This window comes from Chenopodium album, chromosome 24 (assembly GCF_948465745.1).
Source record: "Chenopodium album chromosome 24, dcCheAlbu1.1, whole genome shotgun sequence".
NCBI lineage: Eukaryota > Viridiplantae > Streptophyta > Magnoliopsida > Caryophyllales > Amaranthaceae > Chenopodium > Chenopodium album.
In genome coordinates, this window is record NC_137857.1 from 23,608,916 (window position 1) to 23,629,132 (window position 20,217).

General features: G+C 38.3%; 1 non-coding gene across 1 annotated transcript; it reads right to left on the reverse strand.

Moving 5' to 3' along the window:
- Positions 1 to 4,134: 4,134 nt before the first annotated feature.
- LOC145612929 (small nucleolar RNA R71) lies at positions 4,135 to 4,241 on the reverse strand. The gene has a single exon (XR_014106833.1). It is a non-coding gene; the product is annotated as a small nucleolar RNA R71 (small nucleolar RNA).
- Between the last annotated feature and the right edge of the window lie 15,976 nt (positions 4,242 to 20,217).

Below are 20,217 nucleotides of genomic sequence, written 5' to 3' on the forward strand. Positions count from 1 at the left end.
CAGTCTACCCCCCTTAAAATAAGTTTCGACCCGAAACTGGGCCAAAAGAAACGAAAATTGTTTTGAAATTATTGGTTCATGCACATCCTAACTTGAATTGACTCAAGACTCCAATTAAACTCAAATAATTCTCGAAATCACTCAAAAATGACTCAAAAAGTAGACGCTCGAAACTCTATCGCCCTCTACCCCCCTTAAAAGGAGTTACGCCCCCGTAACTCGACCAACAGCTTAACTCATTAACTAAACCATAGAAGAGGTAAATAAATTATACTCTCAAATCAAAGTTGACCAATAACAACTAAAAAAATGATGAACACGAAAATAGACACGTTTAAGAATAAACATATTGATGACTTCCTATTAAGGGATGCGAACTTCTGATGACGAACTTCATGAGAAGTAATGTAATTAGTTTGATCATAAAGTACGTAAACGAATCATCATAATCAAAAATAGTGCCGCGCGCAATTTTCCATCTTGCGCTAAGGTGGAAAGTGAAACTTCTAGAGTAGCATCTGCCATATGCGTTTTTTTTATTTTTTTTTTAAATTTATATATTGGAGAACGATAAAAAAAAAAACATGTTTTTGGATTTAAAAAAAAAAAGAAAAAACAAAAAAGGCGATGAAAGTAAAAGTTAGACAACGTTGTTAGCCAAAGAGATATTTTTAGCACCCACTTAACGATTAACCTTGAAGCAGTAATATCGTTTACTCCGTCTGATATTGCTCGTAACAATTCAAAGTCAACGTTGAACAGTGGGCGCGCGCAAGACACAGAGTTGCGCGGAGGTGTCGCGCGCAACTTTTGAACTTGCGCGTGGAGGGCGCGTGCAACTTTGATAGTGGCGCGTGCCACCTAGTAGGTTCAACATATTTTTGTTTTTTTTTTTGAAAATTGAAGTGCAGATACTTCTTTTTTTTTTTTTTTTTTTTTTTTTTTGCCGAACCACAATTTTTTGTGAATTTTTTTTTGTTTTTAATTATATCTCTAGGTAACAAGTTGGAATTAGTTGGATTAGACACGAAGCACGTATTCATGTAGTCACATAAGCACAAAAAGGAACCGCCAAAGCATACAATGCCATTCTAAGGTCAAGGCTTGGGTGTCCAAGGGTACCATATCTAAGAGACGATGCACGAATCAATCACTCAACGTGTTGACCCATGACATAACCTTCCCAAACATTTTGTTGGCGATATGGGTGGGATGATTGTAATTAATTTCGGGATAGAAGCCTAGTGTTGGCAGCCCCTAATCAATGAGCCAATCCCAATGGTTAAAGTGTGCTATGCTTATGCATGATGCAATGTTGCTTGTTTGGTTTTTACTTTTGTTAAAAAGGAAGATATATTGCGTTCAAGTCTCGCTCTCTAACTAGAGATTATCCAAGTTAGCCATCGTTACAACCAATAGGTAACCTGGTGTTTGATGAGTGTCATTTATGGCACTCATTTGATCTCTTTTAGGATGATTTTCATTCCATTTTATAGCTCTTTTCCTTAGTTTTTCTTAGTTTTGTTCTTTATTTCGTTAGTTTGTGCTTTTGGTAGTTAGTTTCCTTGTTTTGTGCATTTTTTGTTTATTTGTTCTTTTTCCCTTTTATTTGTTTGTTTTTTTTTGTTTTTAGGTTATGATCGTGTTTCCAAGAATTCCCGAGCCTTCCTCTCATATTTCTCATCAATTTGGATGCCACATGTTCGTCTTTTGGATATTCAAGTTTGAAGGAACGCAAGGTGCAAGTCAAGAGATCGGTGCACGCATGCGGTGGGGGCATCATCTTTGCCATGAACCTACCAAAATATCCATTTCAAGACTGCCCACCTTAGTGTTCATTGATATGCCTATTTTATATAGTGATTTACCCCCGTCCCTTGGTCATTATTAGTAGTGTTTTTGGCTCTTTAGAGCCACTTTAATTACTAATTGGTGTTTTCTAGTGTTTTCGTAGTTTTGGTTGAACTTTGTAGGAATTTGCACTTTTGGAGCATTTTCCTGGGATTTTATGGAGCAACCACGAGCATTGGAAGAGCACAACCATCTTTTGTAGCCCAAGATCGATTAGAGTAATCAAACCGGTGAATAAGGGCTCGACGTGTGTGAAGACGAGGCATTTGGACCGAATGATTAAAGCCCCAAAGAGGATATTTGGTTTGGGCTAAGTTACGAGCCCAAACGAGGAGTCCAAGTGGCCCAAGGGTATCTGACCGATGGTCCGCCCGATTGTCCGCCTGGTGGTCCGCCCAAAGGCATTTGGAGCGAATGATTAAAGCCCCAAAGAGGATATTTGGTTTGGGCAAAGTTACGAGCCCAAACGAGGAGTTCAAGCGGCCCAAGGGTATCCGCCCGATGGTCCGCCCGGTGGTCCGCACGATGGTCAGCCTGATGACGCGCCAGATTGGGCAAAGAAGACTTATATCGCAGCAGCCCTTCGCCCGATCAAAAAGGCGCGCCCGGTCGGGAGGTGTGGCGCCCGGTCCGGCGCGTGTCTTTGATGAGGACGTTCTAAGCGTCGTTTAGTTTGTTTTAGTTTAGGATTCTTGCTTATTATAAATATGTTTTCGTTAAGCAAATTTAGGATTCTTTTACACTTCCTTATTTTCTCTTCACTTTTGTAATTCTTTCTCTTAGACTTTCTCTCTCTACTTAAGCTTATTTTCTCGCTCTACACTTTATACTTTGTTCTTTACTCGACTCTTTATTCCGATTACTTTGGTCGATTTCTTTCCTCTTAATCTCAGTTATTTATTTTATTCCTTCGATCATGTCTTATTTTATTGCTTTGATTAGTTTAGATTTAATTATGTGTGAGTAGTTCTCTTTCTATGGTTTATGGGGATCCATAAATAATATGAAGGGGTAATTTATTGCTGTTAATTATCAATGCTAGATTAATTTCCTATTGATTGATTTAATGCTCTGTGACTAGATTAGGCTTGATCTTTTATGCATGAGTTTGACAATATTGATTCGAGATTCGAGAGATGAGAATTGATGTTTAGCTCTAGTTTCAATAGGCAGGTTAATCTATATATAAATCGTTAAGTCAAGATTCGAGAGATGAGATTTAATACCGGTAGATTAATTCTGTGATTGTAATAAGTAGCGAAAGCCCTTTATAATCTGGTTAATTGATGCATTGATGATTGGTTATTATGTTTTTCCCTGGAGTATTATTTATTGGTGAACCTATGCCCTAGGTCTTTAATTCATTGATTCCTCCTATTTTATTCTCCCTACTTATATTCTTCGTAGTATAATCTTTAAATCACAACAAATTGTTACTAATAATTTAGATTGCTATTAATTAATTAGGAATAGAAAGACTAGTTTCCCTGTAGATTCGACCCTACTTCCCTATTTACTTTAGTTAGAGGACTTAGGTAATTACTTTTGATTAGGTGATACGACTTTAGCCTGTCAAAATTTGGCGCCGTTGCCGGGGAAACGGTTTTATTTTTATTTCTGATTGTTTTGTAGTCTAGATTATTTTCTTTCGTCCCAGAGAACGTAAGTTCTTTGGGACAGTTCTCATATTTGTTGTCTAGTTCTTTGTTTATGCCCAGGTGTTCCAGATCAGGTTACATTCCATTCGATCCTGAGATCGAGCGCTCTTTCCATAGGCAAAAAAATTTATACAGGAAAATATTGGCGAGTTCCGGTGGTAATATTCCTAGAGGCCCTCCATCTGATTCTAGTGATTCAGAAACCTCATTAGAAACTTCTTCAGAATTAGAATTAGAGATGCCACGAAATCCACCTAAAAAGCTTAGCGACTATTCGCAGCCATCTTTGGCGCATTTTCCCCACCTTTCTCCTACGCCATATCTCGAGGGAGTTTAGTTCGAGATCAAGCCTCAGTTCATCACGATGATAGAAAGGAAGCAATTTAGTGGAGCTAAGGGTGAAGACCCTAATCTACACATTGCCGACTACTGTCAATACTGTAACACTATAAGGCAAGCTGGGGTCACGCAAGACCAAATAAGGGAGATTCTTTTTCCTTTCTCTTTATGTGGAAAAGCTAAATTGTGGTTTAATGGTTTAAATAGAACTGCACTTGGCATTACTAACTAGGAAACTCTTGTTTTAAATTTCTATAATAAATATTACCCTACAGAGAGAACAGCCTTATTGAGAAGTGCAATTCAAAATTTTTCCCAAGAGCAGGATGAAATGTTATATGATGCTTGGGAAAGATTTAAAGATCTGCAGAGAGAGTGCCCCCATCATAATTTAGCACAGTGGCAGTTGATACAAGCTTTCTACAATGGGATTGGAAATTCCTCTAGAACAATTTTAGACTCTGCAGCTAATGGGAGGTTTATGAACCTTAATGTTGATGATGCAGGTCAGGTTATCGAAGATATGGCAATCCACAATTCCCAATATGGGAATCCTAGAGGTTTTGCAAACAAGGGAAAACATCACGTTGATTCAGTATCCTTTTTGCAAGCTCAACTAACCTCTATTTGTCAAAAATTGGATAATCTTAGTACTGCTAATTCTAATGTAGCTAATGTTTCTACAATTGATAATAATGCTAACGATGCTTTTTGTGAAAACTGTGGAATTGTAGGTCACTAAGAACAAGAGTGCAGGATTTCCATAGAGCAGGTTAACGCTTTTCAATCCATCAAGCAAAATAACCCATACTCCAATACCTATAATCTTGGGTACCGGAACCATCCTTATTTTTCCTACCGGAGCACTAACGTGCAAAACCCCACACTTCCACCTCCACAACAATCACAACAACAAGCACCACCACCACAGCAGAAATACTACCATCCCAATGTTGTTCAGAAAAACCAAGCACAAACTCCTCCACCACCCTCCGACCTAGCCTTATCAGATATTAGAGTGATATTAGCTAGTATGCAAAAGCATATGGAGAGTAGATACTCACAAATTGACTCAATTATAGCTCATAATAAAGTCATAGATACTCAAATTGCACAGTTAGCCGCTGCTCTTCAAGTTTGCCAGCAGGGAGCCCTACCATCGCAGCCAATACAAACCACAGATCAGGCGTTTGCAATTACCCTTAGGAGTGGTTCACACTATGAAGGGCCTCCTATGCCCAAGGATGATGAACCTGTTTTAACAGAAATTGCTAATCCTGATTCTTTTATACCAAAGGATATTAATCCTAGCCCTGCAGGGCTAAAGGGTAGAACTAATATTTCTGATGTTACATTGCAGGGTAAAACGCCAGGAAAGGTTGTAACTCAAGACAAGAGTAATGATGAGCAACAACCAATTATCAAATTACCATTCCCAAATTGACATTTGAAGACTAAAGTGGATAAGTAGTTTGGTAAATTCCTAGAGATGGTGAAGGATTTGCAGGTAACAGTTCTATTACACAAATCCCTGCACATGCAAAATTCATGAAAGAAATATTGACTAGGAAAAGGTCCATTAGTGAGGTAGAGACTGTCGCTTTTACTGTAGAATGTAGTGTCGTACTACAAAATAAATCTCCACCCAAACTAAAGGATCCTGGTAGTTTTTCTATCCCTTGTCATATTGGCAATCTAATGATTGATAATGCATTATGTGATTTAGGTGCTAGTGTTAGTGTCATGCCATTATCAGTGTGTTCAAAGCTAAAAATAGGTAAATTAAAGTCTACTAACATTACTCTGCAAATGGCTGATCGTTCTTCTAAATACCCCATAGGCATATTAGAAGACGTCCCTGTTAAAGTAGGTAAATTTTATATACCTGTGGATTTTGTTGTTCTTGATATGTTTGAGGATTTGCAAACCCCAATCATTTTGGGTAGACCCTTCCTTAATACTGCAGGAGCAATTATTGATGTAAAATGTGGTAAATTGACACTATCAGTAGGGGATGATAAAATTGTTTTGAATTTGAATAATACCCCTAAAAGCCCCATGCTAGAGGAGAAGTGTTATAAAATTGATGTGGTTGGTAATTGTTCTAATAAGCCCCAAGCTTTTGTTAAAGATCCCTTGGAGGCGGTATCGTGTGTTGCATCTTCTACAGGTACAACTAACCGATGGAAAAAGGAAGTGGACGCAATAGAGAAAGCTTTATACTGTGAAGGTCTTGGTTTTGAAGATGAGAAGGTGGAAATAAGTACACAAGTTGCGGAAAATGAGCCTATAGTGAGAGTTCCACCATACCGTGTTGTAATAGCTCAACAAAGTGATAAATTGAGGCAACCAACGGTCAAAAAGGGTTCTCAATCGAAAAGAAAAGAACCACCAGTTTAAGTCAATGAGGATCCACCCAATAGGGTGAATTGGCGCCTTACAGGATGTGTTAGGAAGCCGAGTCGTGGTTTAAAAATCGCTCAACTGGGTGAAGAACCACCCGACCAGGCGATTGGCTAAGGGGCTTAACTTCTCGACATGTGGTAAGAGGGTCGTGCGGGACCTAGATAAACCAGCGCTTTGCGGGAGGCAACCCGTATTTTTCTTAATTTTTTTAGTCTTCTTTCTTTTTCTTGTGAGAGGAGAGAGTTTAATGAGTTTATTGAGTTGTACAGGTTAGAAGGAAAAGAGTTAGTCAAATTTGGAAAAAAGAGAAGGAGTCTCTCGTACCAAACATTGCCTCGGGCCCGACTGGGTGAAGGACCGCTCGACCGGGCGCGAGAACGAAGAGAATTTAGAGGGTCATTATTAGTAGTGTTTTTGGCTCTTTAGAGCCACTTTTATTACTAATTGGTGTTTTCTAGTGTTTTCGTAGTTTTTGTTGATTTTTGTAGGAATTTGCACTTTTGTAGCATTTTCCTTGAATTTTATGGAGCAACCACGAGCATTGGAGGAGCACGACCATCTTTTGTAGCCTAAGATCGGTTAGAGTAATCAAACCGGTGAATAAGGGCTAGACGTGTGTGAAGACGAGGCATTTGGACCGAATGATTAAAGCCCAAAAGAGGATATTTGGTTTGGGCCAAGTTACGAGCCCAAACGAGGAGTCCAAGCGACCCAAGGGTATCCGCCCGATGGTTCGCCCGATGGTCCGCCCGGTGGTCAGCCCGATGACGCGCCGGATCGGGCAAAAAAGACTTATATCGCAGCAGCCCTTCGCCCGATCAAAAAGGGGAGCCCGGTCGGGAGGTGTGGCGCCCGGTCCGGCGCGTGTCTTTGATGAGGACGTTCTAAGCGTCGTTTAGTTTGTTTTAGTTTAGGATTCTTGCTTATTATAAATATGTTTTCGTTAAGCAAATTTAGGATTCTTTTACACTTCCTTATTTTCTCTTCACTTTTGTAATTCTTTCTCTTAGACTTTCTCTCTCTACTTAAGCTTATTTTCTCGCTCTACACTTTATACTTTGTTCTTTTCTCGACTCTTTATTCCGATTACATTGGTAATGATTTCTTTCCTCTTAATCTCAGTTATTTATTTTATTCCTTCGATCATGTCTTATTTTATTTCTTTGATTAGTTTAGATTTAATTATGTGTGAGTAGTTCTCTTTTTATGGTTTATGAGGATCCATAAATAATATGAAGGGGTAATTTATTGCTGTTAATTATCAATGCTAGATTAATTTCCTATTGATTGATTTAATGCTATGTGACTAGATTAGGCTTAATCTTTTATGCATGAGTTTGACAATATTGATTCAAGATTCGAGAGATGAGAATTGATGTTTAGGGTTAATTGTTGCATTGATGATTGGTTATTATGTTTTACCCTGGAGTATTATTTATTGGTGAACCTATGCCCTAGGTCTTTAATTCATTTATTCCTCCTATTTTATTCTCCCTACTTATATTCTTCGTAGTGTAATCTTTAAATCACAACAAATTGTTACTAATAATTTAGATTGCTATTAATAATTAAGAATAGAAAGACTAGTTTCCTTGTGGATTCGACCCTACTTCCCTATCTACTTTAGTTAGAGGACTTAAGTAATTACTTTTGATTAGGTGATACGACTTTACCCTGTCATTCATCATCATCACCAAGACAAGCGCACGAGGATGAGCTAGGACGAAGAAAGAGAGAAAGTGCCCACGAGGGTGGTGCGGCCGCACACGAGGGTGGTGCGGCCGCGCACCAGTGTGTTGCGGGCGCACCTGCCTGGGTGCCCTGTTCCGTACCCTTTTTCGTGCGCCCGCACCTCCCGGGGTCTCTTTTTGGGACGATCTAACCAACTCTTCTTTTGTATCTTTCCTATATATAGTCTTTCCTTCTATTTTTAGAGAGAGTATCATTAGAGAAGAATTAGAATAGAATTAGAATTAGTTTTTGATAAAATTAGAGAGCATTTTAGAGAGAGAAACTATAGGCTTTAGTGAGAGAAATTCATGGTGGATAGTTGATGATTGAAGCTTTCTTTAATTCCTTTAATCTTTGATCAAGATTGTAAGATTTCCTTTTCTTTAGTTCAATCTTTAGTTTCATTTCAATTGTTTTGTTGAATGTTCAAGTTTGATTGAAGTTTGATTGATTTGTGATTTGATTTTAGTTTGTTCAATTTGATCATGATGAATTTGTTGTTTAGCTTTGTTTTAATCTTGAATTCTATGGATTGTGAGTAGTTAGAATGCTAGGGTAATGGTGAAGCATGTATGAGTAATGGATTAATGCTAATTGGGGAAAATTGATGGAGTTTTGATGATCATTTGCATGTGTGTGATTAATTAAAGAGTGGCTAACTTTGATTGTTGCACTAGATTGCACTATAAGTTCACATTGATACAGACCATTGATTTGTGGCTTGCATTTACACGATTGAGGTGTCTTGTGATGTTTCCTAACTAGAGTTTATCGTAGTTGACGCTAGTTAGACCTCTAGGAGAATAGCTTGATATGCTTTATTGGTTGCATGATTGATCTTCCCTCACATTGGTTAACTTAGCCAATTTGACCTCCCAATTAGTTGATTCCATTATGAATGCATGTGGATCCTAGCCCTAGTGCTTATTAAATTTGATTTCTTCTAGTTTATTTCTCGTGTTTGTCCTAGTATAGAATTCACAACCCTATTTCTAGACTTCGGGATAGCTTGACTACAGACAATAGACAATAGCCCACCATTCCTTTGGGTTCGACCTATGACTTACCATATACTAGTATAGGGTTGGTTAAGTGTATAAATATTATTTGACCTTGGGTAGGGATTAGCCTCAATGACCTAGCTTCGACCCTCGATCAAGCAACAACGAGAAGTTGCTAGAAGTTGAGGATGAATTTGCTCTTTCCGCCACTTTGAAGAAGGTGGTGTTCTTTGACCCTCCCAGATTTGGAGGAAGGGTCGAGCTTAGGACCATAAGCAAGCGCTTCCCGGGAGGCAACCCGAAGATTTCTAACTTTCTTTTTTGATTTTGAATTTTCTTATTTTCCCTTCTTTTAGTTTCTTTTCTTTCACTTTTCTACTTGTTTGGATTTGTAGGTTGGATTATTGGGATTGGATTTCATCAGGTGAGCATGAGGAATGAGAAGGTGTTTTGCTGTTTTTGATGCGATTACACTCGTTATCATTGAAATTTGAGATAAAAGGGGAAGAATTTTAGTGAGGTAAGATAGGGAATTTTGTGATTTTAAAGTTGAAGGAAGTTTGTTTTTGGTGGATTCATGTGGTGCTACCATTATTTTGGGATTTTACACCCACTAAAATAGGGTTTTGCTACTGCCTATGTTAGTGTTTATCATTATCATTATTTGTGTACCCACCAATGGCCGCACCCACTGCCATGCCCCTTCTCTTCCCCTTCCTTCTTTCTTCTTTCATTTTCCCTTATTTCCTCCTTCTACCTTCGACCCCCATCACCCTCATACCCTCAAACCGCACCAACCTTCTTCCATAACTCATCAAATTTCATTTATCCAAAGCCTTTGGATCCAAATCCCTTTGAATCCAAATTTTGTAGTCTAGTTTCTTTTAATTAGCTAGTAGTTTAGTTGGTTACTTGGTGTTACTTTGTAGCTTCCTTTTCTTTTGTTTTTGGTTTTGAAGTTACTAACCATTTTCTTTGTTTTCTTTTGCTCTTCTTGTTCTCACATGGCTCTATGATGATGCTTACGATCTTGGAACGCAACGAAGGTGGTTAGCCTTTCTTTGTTATGCTAAGCATGGATAGCCCGGTGAGACCTTTCTAATTTTCCTCTTTATTTTCGTTGAATGCATAGATTAGGATTAGTTTAGGGAAATTTGAACGGTTCGAGGATGATTTCTTGTTAACACGTAATGTGTTTGAGACCGATGACGATGTTGTCATTCGATCACTTGTATGTCGATTGGGATATATGTGTTTAACTTGCTTTCTAGTTCTTTTCTCCATTTCTCCTATTTTTCCTTTATCTATGACCTTCCTTTTCTTTTTATTTCCTTTTATTTTTCTTTTTCTTTGATTTTCCTTTGTCCTTGTTTTGGTTTGTGGTTTGATTTTGAGGCTTATTTTTCACCATTTTTATTTTCCTTATGAATTGGACTTTGTACTTTAGACTTTGTCTTTTGAATGAATTTCTTCCTAGGTAGTAAAGGTATGCACGGTTTGAGATTATGTTTGGTTGACTCTAGGATAGGTGTATGCTAGCATAGTTGGTTTGAACTAGGAGGATCATGAAGCCGGATTCTACTTGTTTGTGGGAAGTTGGTAGTTGCTCCCTTTGGTTGATTTGACACCACTAGTGAGTTTTTGCTACATCCATGTGAGGTTCATCGTTTTTCAAGCCTTCAACCTATCTTATATGAGCGGCGTGGATCCTTGACTATTGCAAACCTAATCTATAAAGGTTGATTTATGATTCTTAAACTCGAGACCGAGCTATCTAGGGAGGACAAAGGCACCTTTTTCGGGGTGGTATTCTTCATTTTTAAGATAGTTTGTTTCATCTTTGTTTTTGGGTTTACATTTGCCTTCTTGCAGCCATTTGATCCTATTTCCTTCTTTTTAAGCCACATCTTTAGATTTTTGGCCTTTTGTTTCATTTTCTTTCTCTTCTTGTTTTTGTGAAGCAATTGATCATTTTTGATGGAGATAGTGATGATAAAGTTGGGATATGTGGTTCCCTTGATGCAAGCTTATGATTATATCTTCTTTGTGAATAATGGCAAATGAATATGAGCAAAAGCCGTCCAACATTATAAAAGGCATGGACAAATAAGTGCAATATTGAAAAAGTCGTCCTAAGTTGGAAAAAGGCAAGGACTAAGCATATAAAAAAACAATAAAAATTGAAAAAGTGAAAATTTCAATAATATTTTGATGTATTCTTTTCTCCTTCTAAGCATTGAGGACAATGCTTCATTTAAGCTTGGGGGTGAGGCATTTACGCCTTTTGTACATATTCTTGTGAGTATAGCTTTGAATAAGCTTGGGGGTGTACGCATTTTTGTTTGGATGGTGATTACTTGATTGTGATTCTATGAAAGGGCCCGTTCTTTGCTTCACTTTTAGGAAAACCACCAAATTTCAAATTTCAGCCTACCTTCACCCTTTATGCCCTTACGTTACAACCTTTGAGAAAGCCCTTTTGACCTAGAAGTTGAGTCATTATTCGGGGGAGAGAATCATGAGTTATTGCCTAAGGAAAGGGGATGTATAGTCAAGATGTCGAGTACCCTAAATAAATCTATTTTTCCAGTTCCTTCGAGGAATCATTGGGATGCTCACTAGGGGAGATTTGAGACTAGTGGGGAGAACGCGGTAAGATTGTTTGGGATGAAAGTGGATTGTGATGTATAGTTCCTATGCCTAACATACCCTATGTTTCAATAAACCTTGGATATCTTGAAAAAAGCATACCTTGATTGCTTGAGAAAGATTTTCATTCATTTGCATTGTAGTCTCTTTGTAAGTCCATTTCGCAAAGGTTTTGTTTTCCTTTTTCCTTTTCTTTTCTTTTTATGGTTTTGCCTCTTTGATGTTGGTGGAGAGTTTTGGGTAAACTCTTAGGATACCCTTACGAGACCTCACTCGTCCTCATAGGCGACTTTGGGGTTTAAAGGGCTTGTTGTAGCTAAAAACAATCGTGATTCCTACAACAGTGAGTCTTAGTGTATATTCTCGTCTTGAGTTTTTCTTTTTCTTTTGAATAAGTTTTTCATCCTTACTCTTTCTTGCTTTGTTTTGCTCGAGGACGAGCAAAAGTTTAGCTTGGGGGAATTTGATGAGTGTCATTTATGGCACTCATTTGATCTCTTTTAGGATGATTTTCATTCCATTTTATAGCTCTTTTCCTTAATTTTTCTTAGTTTTGTTCTTTATTTTGTTAGTTTGTGCGTTTTCGTTTGTTTTTAGGTTATGATCGTGTTTCCAAGGATTCCCGAGCCTTCCTCTCATATTTCTCATCAATTTGGATGCCTCATGTTCGTCTTTTGGAGCTTCAAGTGTGAAGGAATGCAAGGTGTAAGTCAAGAGATCGGTGCACGCATGCTGTGGGGGCATCATCTTTGCCATGAACCCACCAAAATATCCATTTCAAGACTGCCTAACTTAGTGTTTATCATCATCACCAAGACGAGCGCACGAGGATGAGCTAGGACGAAGAAAGAGAGAAAGTGCCCACTAGGGTGGTGCGGCCGCGCACCAATGTGGTGCGGGCACACCATATGGTGGTGCAGGCGCAACTACCTGGGTGCCCTGTTCCGTGCCCTTTTTCGTGCGCCACACTACTGCAAAAATGGGCGAAGAGACCCGTTGAAATATGCTTGAGAGACCACCTTTGGATGGGTCTCTATCTCAGGGGTCTCTTTGATTAAGAGACCCTTTCTCGTGAGGGGTCTGTTTGTGCGGACAAAGAGACCCATTGTCACTTACAATGGGTCTGTTATTTACACGATGAGATTGATAGTTTCGAAGAAAAAGAGACCCGTTGTTTGATATAAGGGGTCTGTTTAACGGTATGAAACAGACCTGTCAGGTCAAATAACGGGTCTCTTTGTTCTTCATATTTTGAAAAAAAAAATTATTTATTTATTTTAATTTATTTATTCATTTATATATTTTTTTTATTGCGGTTTGCATTTTAATTAATTTTGTTCTTATGCTGTATACAAATTGGCAGAATTAAGGACTAAATTATAAATTGGTATTAGTAATTCGTATATTTAATTTGTACACTTAATTCAAATTACACTTCAAATTCATGAGAAGAAAAAAAAATAATATCAATAAACATAAAATCCCAACAAAAAGATTGTTTGAATTTATTGAAATTTACAATTACATAATTAGACTTGAGTGCTCCAGTTGCTACCTTCTTTGTTTGATTGTAACGACATCAAGCAGATCTGAAAAAACAAAATTAAAATAATGAATGTTATAATTGAGAATTCCATATAAACAAATTAAAAAAAAAATTATAAGACAAAACTAGGCTTACATCGACAGATATTTGGTGAGCAAATTGGATTGCTTGAATGCAATTCCCATACAAATGAGCAGACCTATAAAATAGCCTGTTCAAGTAGAAAAAGAATAAATACTCATAAATAATGGAACTATAATTCCAAAAAAAAAAATTTAAAAAATAAAAAAATTAGAATAGAAAAGCCCCAAATTTATTTAATCATGAATTTTGTGTCCTCAATTTGTGTGGATCTAGAAGTTCATGCAAAAGAGAGGGTATCGAGGCCGAAAGCAAAGAAAAATATCACAACAAGGATATTAGAGAACCGATTGATTCGATTGAGGATTTCGATCGATATACTAGCAAAAAAAACAATGAACAAACTTAATAAGAAGAGTACTATAAATTGACTAGAAAAGTAGGGAAATTTATACAATTTGAAGCCCAATTCTCTGAATTAAGAAAAATATATCAGAAAAAAATATCAAAATAAAGAATAGAGAATAAGCATTAAAATAAAAAACCTTAAAATCAAAATCTACAGAGAAAGAAGAGAATACCGAAGAACAATTACAATTTATACCAAATAAGATCTAAAATTGTTTTTAAAGGTGAACACCTCACACCACCACACCACCAGTGAAAAGCCGCGGAACGCCGGAGCAAAAGGAGGAATGAGAACCCGAGAAAGGAAAAGACCGAATGAGCAGTTTCAAAAGAGAACGAAAGCAGATCTAGGATTGTAATGGAGAACCCATTGTTGTAGATAGAGAGATTTTATCATTTTCCCTCTCTTGAGAGTTGAGACTTGATTTATTAGAAGATATTTCTTCAAAGAGAAGAAGGAGGATGAAAGCGGCGTGAAGAAGGTGAAATGGGGAATATGAAGAAAAGAAATAGGGTTTTGTCATCAATCCTTAAGTGGTGGGTCCTTGCACATGTAAGAGACCTATTAAGCCAATTACGGGTCTCTTATTTTTTTTTCCACTATCTTTTGGTGGGCCCGTTGATACATAAGAGACCCGTTATCTCTAATATCAGATCTATTACATTAAAGAGAGTCGTTGAATTAATCAACGGGTCTTTTATTATAGGTTCCTTTGACCATTTTTGTAGTAGTGCCAGCACCTCCCGAGGTCTCTTTTTGGGACGATCTAACCAACTCTTCTTTTGTATCTTTCTTATATATAGTCTTTCCTTCTATTTTTAGAGAGAGAATCATTAGAGAAGAATTAAAATAGAATTAGAATTAGTTTTTGATAAAATTAGAGAGGTTTTTAGAGAGAGAAACTCTAGGTTTTAGTGAGAGAAATTCATGGTGGATAGTTGATGATTGAAGCTTTCTTTAATTCCTTTGATCTTTGATCAAGAATGTAAGATTTCCTTTTCTTTAATTCAATATTTAGTTTGATCTTTAGTTTGATTTCAAATGTTTTGTTAAATGTTCAAGTTTGATTGAAATTTGAGTGATTTGTGATTTGATTTTAGTTTGTTCAATTTGATCGTGATGAATTTGTTGTTTAGCTTTGTTTTGATCTTGAATTCTATGGATTGTGATTAGTTAGATTGCTAGGGTAATGGTGAAGCATGTATGAGTATTGGATTAATGCTAATTGGGGAAAATTGATGGAGTTGATGATGTGATTAAATTTGGTTGATGATCATGTGCATGTGTGTGATTAATTAAAGAGTAGCTAACTTTGATTGTTGCACTAGATTGCATTGTAAGTTCACATTGATACAAACCATTGATTTATGGCTTGCATTTACACGATTGAGGTGTCTTGTGATGTTTCCTAGCAAGAGTTTATTGTAGTTGACGCTAGTTAGACCTCTAGGAGAATAGCTTGATGTGCTCTATTGGTTGCATGATTGATCTTCCCTCACATTGCTTGACTTAGCCAATTTGACCTCCTAATTAGTTGATTCCATTATGAATGCATGTGGATCCTAGCCCTAGTGCCTATTACATTTGATTTCTTCTAGTTTATTTGTCGTGTTTATCCTAGTATAGAATTCACAACCCTATTTCTAGACTTCGGGATAGCTTAACTATAAACAATAGACAATAGCCCACCATTCCTTTGGGTTCGACCCTTGACTTACCATATACTAGTATAGGGTTGGTTAAGTGTTTATAAATATTGTTTGACCTTGGGTAGGGGTTAGCCTCAATGACCTAGCTTCGACCCTCGATCAGTGTTGGATACCTTGGACCATAACTAAGAACTAATCATGTAACCTCTAAGTCCCAGTGGAGTCGCCATTATATGGAGGGTGTTCCCATCGTAGGGGATCTTCTCCTTAAATTCCCATGGCCCTTTAAAAGCCTAGGACTTTACACTTGTTAAGGTGTATTAGGATTTGAATTCCTAACTGTTTGGGGGACCTTGAATTAGAATTGATCTTGTCATCACGCTTTTTTATAAGAAACAAGTAGGGAGTCGCCAATGAGTTTTAGGAAAACTCATAAACCTCGTTCATGCCTTTCTCCCATGTGACGTTCAAGGGATAATTAGCAGCATTCGTAAGTTTACCCATGCATGCCCAAATTAGTCTACATAAATCAGAAATGAGTTCGGGAGCGAGGGTAATAAAATAACGTTCCTTTTAGGGAGGAATCGCTATTCTAGCCCTAGTGCGGCCTCTACTAGCTCTTCCTTTTTCACAATTTCATTACCAAACAATATATGCAACGTGATACCTAAAGACTAAGTTAGTTGATTTTATTAACACGCGTTAATCATGTAGGAATTACATTGCAAAAGTCGTTATTCTTATTTAATCAAATTCGTGAAAAGAACAAGAAATAAACAATATTCACCTTGTCTTAAGTGATAAAACAACAACTATATATTCAAATTCTAGTCTTAATTAACAAAAGAGTACTATGTGAATTAATTAATTAAAATCTTTTTTAAAGTGATCAAACAACACTAATTAATCAATTAATGTTTTGTAAACAATAAAAGAAAAGTGATTTATTTAAGTGCTCAGGAAACTAACCGTTCTTCTTTTATGCTAAATCTCCGTCCTATGCGTTCATAGACTTTCTTTCTTTTTCATACCTTCAAAAGCTTCAAGGGATGGATTAGAGTTGAAGAGTAGTTGGGAAGAAAGAGGGAAAAGTAGTATGATAGTAAGAGGGTTTGAGAGATTAGGGTTTTGAGAATGGTAGGGTATAGAATTCTGATTTTTTCTGTGAATTTAGTGCTGAACGAACACCCCTTTTATAGGCGTAGGAATCTAGGTTTAGGGTTTTAGAGTCGCGACGTCAGGTGGCACGCGCAACTTTCTGAGTCGAGCTGGAGTGCCGCGCGCAACTTATTGAGTTGCGCTAGTTTGTGGTTTGCCTTATACAAAAACGCGTTTTTAAAACTTCCATAACTTTAATAGCAAAGTTGGATTTAGGCGTGTGAGATATCATTGGAAAGCTCTTGATGTATACTTTTCAATGCCGTTAGAATTAGGTTAAAATATGTTACGGATCAAAAGTTATGGTCGTTTGAAAGCAAGGGTGTCGGTTTCGGGCCCGGTTTAGTGTTTTGATCATAACTTCTTCGTTTTGGCTCGTAATTGGGATTATAATATACCGTTGGAAAGCTCTTTGAAAGGGTTATCCATCTGTATAGGCTTTGCATGGGAATTTAACTGTTGGTTTATCTGTTTGGCTCGGTTTTCAACAAATTAGGTTCGGTTGGATCCAATCATTACATTAATTTGACGCATTTGTGTCCGTTATTAATCAAGTTTAAACATGTATGAACACGTTTTAGGCCTAATTAGTAATCGGACAAGGCTCTAAGATAACTTGGTCTCAAATATGGGTTTTAACTTACTTCATAATGCTTTCCGTAGTTCATAAACAATTCAACTTTGATTTAGCATCAAGAATGCGTTTTTTGTAACATCATCGCACTTCCTTTACCGGACAAGAGGCCAAAAGTAGGTGTCTACACCGGGTGTTGATTTTCATATTTGAAAAACCAAGTTTGATTAGTCTAACGACAAGTTCCACGCCCAACTCCTGAAGCATGCTGAGGAAGAGGCGGCCAGCAATGCAGAGGCGGCCGGCTCCTTGAGGGAGTCGTCTGAGGATGAGCAGGAGGAAGAGGAGGAAGAGGAAAATGAAGAGCAGTCGCAGGGGGTCACCAAGGAGGATGTGGCTGCCATCCTGAGCACCTATCTCATGATAATTAAGCTTTTTCTGATTCTACGGCCGTATGGCCATTTGTTTTATTTGCTGGCGTGTCTGCCGTGTAACTTGTATTTTTACCAACCAAGGGGTCGAGTAACTCAACAATTTCCTGGTTATATCGGTTAACTTTTACAGTCGTCTGTGTGGGCGGCTGGTTTATTTAATGAAGCATCCGATTAATTAGATCGGTTTTTATAACTTGCTTTGAAAATTTTTAAGCTAAGTGCTTGATTATGCATAGTTTTTAAGCTAAGTGTTTACCTTGCCTGTATACTATGCAATTTCTTATAATACCAGATGTCTTTTCCCCTGGTCGGGTGTTCGCTTGGTTTAGAAAATGGGTTGATTGACTTAAAAAATAGTGATACTTTAAAGAATATGATTGGTTTCTAAGTCAATCAATCACTATGGTGATTTCCCAGAACCAAGCGGACAGTCGGCCATCCTGAGCAGACGGGTAAGATGCTGAGAATATCAAGCCAAAGGCCTCGCCTAGTCATTTCGACGTTTAAGCTGCCAAGACTTTTAGACTTAGTTTATTTTGATAAGCGTAATCTGTCCGTCTGTATTGCCCTTAAACAACAACAGGCGGAGGTTAATTGTATAGCCTCGAAAATGAAAATGTAGCCGCATTCCGCCAGTATTGGAACAATTGGAAAACTTAAAAGATTTTTAGATTCTTCAATTTAGATTAAGTCAAACATATGCAAGCGTTGTCTTAATCAGACAGTCGATAGGGCCATTTGTTTATAGTTTATAGAATAATGTACCATCCAAATGGGAGATTCTCTCTTCGACGAATTCACCCAAATGAGTGTCGCCGGTTGTCGTACTCAAGTTGGAGTAGACGGTTTTACTCTTGTTGGAGCAAACGATAGTCGTTAAAGTATATCCAGACATTGGCCTTGTTAATTTCGTTTTAAAACGAACATTTAGCCACTAATCATTAGAGACTTAGCTTTGTAAGTTTGGTAAATCTGGGCCGTCTGCTAATGGTGCAAACGGTACCCTCATATATAAAGATGTAAATAAACAAGTTTGAAAAGGAACAACTTTTTAATTAATGAACTGTCATTCGAATTTTTACAAAATTTAATAAGGTAATACTTCTATAGGTTATCTACATTCCAGGTTCGGGTCAGCTGCCTGCCGTCTGGAGTTTTCAGGCGGTAGGTGCCGTCTCTAACTTCTTCGTAGATGCGGTAGGGGCCTTCCCAATAAGGGGTAAGCTTTCCATTTTCATTCGCCCTACCGATTGCTTCCATTTTTCGTAACACAAAGTCCCCAACCTTTAGAGGCCGCTTGTGTACTCTTCTGTTGTAAGCTCTCGTCATTCTCAAACGGTAGATCTCATGTCGCAACGAGGCATCGCCCCTGCATTTAGGAAGCGAGTCTAATGCTAGCCGCATAGCCTCCCATTTTGCCTCTTCGTCATAAAGCATGACTCGAAGAGTCAGCTCGTAGTGCTCAATAGGTAAGACAACGTCTGCACCATACACCATGAGAAATGGGGTCTCTCCAGTTGCCCCTTTTTTAGTCGTCCAGATGGCCCATAAAACATGGATTAACTCTTCATCCTATACGCCTCTGGCTCTTTCTATTTTCTTTTTTATACCATCTAAGATTAACTTGTTGAAAGCTTCACCATGGTCGTTTGCTTGGGGTCGGCCGACTGATGCAAAGCAGTGCGAGATCCCTTGATCTCCCAACCAATTCTTGAGCTGAGGCGTTTTGAACTAAGGGCCATTGTAAAAAGCCATAGACATAGGTACCCCATACCGGGTGATAATGTTCTTCCAAACGAAAGAGATGGCATCCTTTGTCTTAATAATCTTGACTGCATCTGCCTCTACCCACTTTCGAAAGTAATCTACAGCCATCGAAATGTACCGCTTACTGCCTGGTGCAGGCGTATACGGACCCTGAATGTCCATACCCCATTTAGCGAATGGGATTGGGCTGTGGATGGCCGTCAGGTCAGTGGCCGGGCGATGGATAAGCTTGCCAAACCTTTGACACCTGTCACATTTTTTTACCATTTCCATGGCATCTGCCTCAAGAGTAGGCCAGAAAAACCCCTACCGCCTGGCCCTAACAGCCAAAGACCTGCCGCCTATGTGAGAGGCGCAGTATCCCGCATGCAATTCTTCGAGAACTTCTTGCCCCTTTTCAGGGGTTACATACTTCAATAGAGGTTTCAGGGTACCAGCTTTGAAGAGCTCTCCATGTCTCATCTTGAATTTTGCAGCTCGCTTTTTCATGACTACCGCCTCCTAAGGTGAATCAGGGAGCGTGTCGTCTTGCATATAAGCCCGGATGTCGTCCATCCAGGTTGAGCTTCGGTCCAGTAGTCTAATGGGCTCTTCTTCGTTAATGCTTGTTTTTTCCATAAATTCCCAGAAGACTGACCAAGGCTTTTCGTAGGAGGCAGACGATGCCAGTTTGAACAAAGCATCCTCTTGATTTTTTCAGACTTGGGCACTTGACCTAGATGAAATTCCTCAAGTGTCCCAGCTTCATTTTGACCGCCAGCAGATACTTGATTATGGCTGGATGAATGGCCTCGTAGTCACCATTGTACTTGTTTACGACTAGTTCTGAATCGGAGTAGGTGTCAATTTTGGTTGCCCCTGCCGCCTTGTAGTACTGGATGCCGGCTAGCAGGGCTTCATACTCAGCTTCATTATTAGATGCCTGGAACTTGAACCGTAGTGCATATTCATACTTATCCCCTTC